We start from the raw sequence: 3,917 nt of genomic DNA, 5'->3' as shown, positions 1-3,917 counted from the left end.
AAGAAGGACTTGAAAATGAGCTGAAAGCAAAGCTAATCTATTGCATAAAAATCGAACTACAAACTAGCTAACTATTGGCTACAAAATGACTAACCACTAGCTACTATCTACTGGCTAACTAGCTAACATCCACTGGCTAACCAAAATGAGGCCCTAAGCCTTCTTATTTATACAATTTGAGGACCCAACAGTCCTCCTAAAATTTAGGGACTCGGCTGCCCAAGACTTGTAGTTAACAGCAGTCCTACTTGACTTGCTTGGCTGCCCTTGTGTTGATTGATTCGGTGGCCCTTGAACTCCGAGCTGATGGTGGAGAATTCGAGGTAAGGGTCCATAAATGAATGGGACACCTTCCCACAAATCCTCTCCCTTGTCTTCCCACGAATTTGGCTGCCAAGTGCTCATTAAGACCTTCAATTTTGTCTCCAAATTGACCAAAAAGGCTACACAAAGCACCCATTAGACTTGTTGGCATAATGACTAACCAAATTCACTCTATTAGCATAAATATAATCAAAAACATGCAACGAAACTAATGAGAATGGTGGATTAAGTCAAATTAGGAGGTTGAATGAGCCCAAATAATTGTCCAGTTTTGGGGCTCATCATCACCCCCTACTGAAAGTGTTGCTCATCCTCTGAGCAACCAATCTCTCTCCTCATCTTTGATGGCCCTGGTGGCCTCCTTGGCTAAAATCTCGGCCAATTTCTCCTTCTGCTGCCCTTTCTCCAAACTTCCTGTAGAAACAGTTCTCTGTCTTCCTGTAGAAACAGACAGCACCACCATATCCTGCTTGGCTGTGGGTGATTTTCCTTTCAGCTTGGCTGTGGCTACCTTAGAGGTGCCCTCACTGACGTGGACTTGTTCAGTCCTTTCCATTCTACTCTGTAGTCTTTTCTCCCTGGGTGTTAGTGTGGTTTTGTCCCCCTCTGTTTTGGCAGCTTGGTTTAATGCCAGTGTTCCAATCACTGATGTTGTTGGATACATCTGTAGGGTTGTGCTTTTCTGGCTTGTCACCAACTTGTCATCATTTGCCTTGCCCCAAAAATATCTACACCGAATGCTTTAGCCTTGCTTGCAAAATAATCGAATGAAGTAGTTGCAGCACCTGCCTTGACTTGGGCAGCGAGTTCAGTGGCTTCAGCTTCTTTTTCTGCAAGCCTTTTTGCTTCTGCTTCAAGTTGTTTAGCAAGCTCCTATTCTTTTTTGCGTGAATTTTCTACAACTGTGCGCTCTTCTTCTTCAACTTTGGCTTTCGCTTGGGCCTAGGCAAAAACTTCCTTTCTTCCATCTGTTGGAATGGCACTTAAAAGCTCATAAACTAGCAGAGAAGGTGCAGAAGGGCTGGCTGCAACATCAATAGTCTTGTTCTCTGAGATGGAAGTGTTTACGAAAACCTCAGCTACCACAGATGCAACTTGTGTCTTTGAAACCTTAAACCATGGAATGCAATGCTGAATTTGCATTGATTACTTTGTTGTTTACGTCTGCACTTCCTTCCGCCTTAAGAACAAGGTTGCAGTCTTTCTCTGAAATAAAATCATCTGTGGAACTGGCCTTCAGGATAGTGTAACTTAATCCCATTTCCACAATTCTTTCAGTAAGCTCTGATAATGATATTTTTGATTTTCCAAACAAGTTGCTGAAAAATGAAGAGATTCCATCAAGAACATTTGAAGACCCTCCATCAGATTCGTAAACACAACAATATGATTCACATTTGCTAGCTTGGCTTCTTCAATAACGTTCAAAGCATCAGTTGTAGTAACTTTGGAATTAGGTCCATCCTCTGTGGGTCCTATTGATACCACTGCTTTACTGGCATTTCCGATGGCTTTAGCTGTGGATTCAATATCCTCAAAACTGAATTCTACTGCATTAAGACGCTTGGCATCCTCTGCAGCAATTATCTTTCTCGGGACTCCAAATTTGTCGAAGAAAAATCCATTTTCTCTGCTTTTGAAAGTTGTGTCGTACTTCCTGTAGAAGACCCACCCGTTTTCTGTAGAACGCCCTTGCATAGGTGGGTTTTAAAAAAAAAATGGCCGAGAAATCTTGGTGGAGGATGACAAGTTAATAGATTGTGGGAGCAGAGGACGCGTACTTCGGCTAAGAACATTGCAGGTGCAAATGAATCAGCGGGTGGTGAGAGTGAGCCGAGCCTGTTTTTCAATTACAGCGTGATTCGTGGTGAGAAAGTGAAGTGGCCAGGCATACGTGGCCACATGCAGACTGTAGTGCTATCATGAACTGCATATTCTCTTCTGGATCAGTTGCACTAGAGTTCAAACGGCCAACGCTTCCTGTTTTTTTAAATTTTCACGTGAGTCAACTGTCCACGTGTACTGCGTGACTGCCAGCTGAGTTCTAGAGAAGACAATCAGCTTAACCTTGATAATTCGTGGCTTAATCCCACCATTCCATTAATTCATGCAGTTTTTAAATTAAATTTATGCAATAGAAGAATGAGTTTTAGTCACATACCTCGAAGTTGAATGGCTGTCGTGAGCTGTTGTGGCCTGTCATTGCTGCATGCATTGGTTTTTCTGATTGCATGTGGCTTGGCTGCTAATTTTTGGTTGTTTTCCTTGTGCAGGTGTCCTCTAGCCAGATGCATGCTGCAGGAGTCCATTTCCACGCTCAGATCTGCACGTTCAAGCTACTGCTGCTGCATTGTCACAGAACCAGAACTTGTTTTCGCCATTTCTCCCAAACGGTAAAGCGGATCGATCTGAAACTTGTTGAGCATGTTTCTATCATCATGATGCACCTCCCATAGCAAAATTGTGATCAATGGATGCACGGATTTCGAGAAAAATGGAAAATGGCTGAAGATTTCAGAGATCGATTTCTCGGAAACCGTGCATCGGAATCGGCTGAAACTGCTTGGGTAGGCTACTATCACCCATGTGCATCTCCCCATGAAACAGGTTTTAAAACAGATGCACGGATATGGAGAAAATGCAAAAATGGCTGATGGTGATGGAGGCTGATTTCTTGGGAACCGTGCACCGGAATTGGCTGAAACTGCTCAAGCGTGTTGCCATCACCCTTGTACAATTCCCCATAAAACGGTTTGTCAAATGGATGCATGGTTTTCAAGTTATGGCAAAAACAAATTTTGTTCTATGTGTTTTTGCTTCAAGGCACTTTGCATTTTTGTTGCATGGTATGAAAAAATGAATTTTGGCTGTGATGCAGGTATGGAGATGATGGAGGAGGAGTTGGAAGATTGCATGAGGACTTCTGAACCCTTGAGGAAGCTACCATGTTCGCCAAACCACTTTTTGAAATCCATGTCTAGTTTCCCACAATTTCTACAGGAAGTTCCTGTAGAAGCACAATGAGAAGCACAATGAGGTGGAAAAAATGATGGAGAAAGGCAAGGGATGGACACACAAGTGCTTGTAGGCCTAATCAACAGATTCCCACCATCATATTCCATTTTAGACTTGAATTTGGTTCGTCCAAAGGTTCTACAGGATGTTTCCTGTAGAAATACAGAGCTTCCTGTAGAAGGCACAAGAAAAATTCCTTTAACCTTGATTTGAGTGCTCCTCCTATCATGAAACGTCCTTCTTGAAACCTGCAATTAGCCAATGGAATTAGTTTTCTTTTTCTTTTTCTTTTTCTCTTATGTTTTTTTTTTAAAACAACTAGGGCGCCTCATGGAGGTTTTCACCCTAATTGCCTGCCTTGGGCGCCTCCAAGGGAGGTTTTCACCCAAAGATCTTATTGCCTTTTTATTTTCTCTTCTTTCCAACCCATTGACCGCCTCATGGAGGTTTTCAATCAATGAGCCAATCTAAGGCGCCTCCGAGGAGGTTTTCACCTTAGATTTTTATTTTTTCATCTTATTTTCATTTTTTTCTCTTTTTTCTTTTTTTTTTTTCTTCTACCCTACCCTACTTGAAAA

General features: G+C 42.3%; 1 pseudogene; it reads right to left on the bottom strand.

Annotated features, from left to right (window-relative positions):
* Nucleotides 1-1,014: 1,014 nt before the first annotated feature.
* Nucleotides 1,015-2,022, bottom strand: LOC149194092 (protein PLASTID TRANSCRIPTIONALLY ACTIVE 16, chloroplastic pseudogene; annotated as a pseudogene).
* Between the last annotated feature and the right edge of the window lie 1,895 nt (nucleotides 2,023-3,917).

The sequence above is a fragment of the Pinus tabuliformis genome, chromosome 2_2, assembly GCF_031772625.1.
Source record: "Pinus tabuliformis cultivar Carrire ecotype Pingquan chromosome 2_2, CPIR1, whole genome shotgun sequence".
NCBI lineage: Eukaryota > Viridiplantae > Streptophyta > Pinopsida > Pinales > Pinaceae > Pinus > Pinus tabuliformis.
Note: the sequence above shows the minus strand (reverse complement) of the source record. Positions and strands in the feature narration are given on the sequence as shown.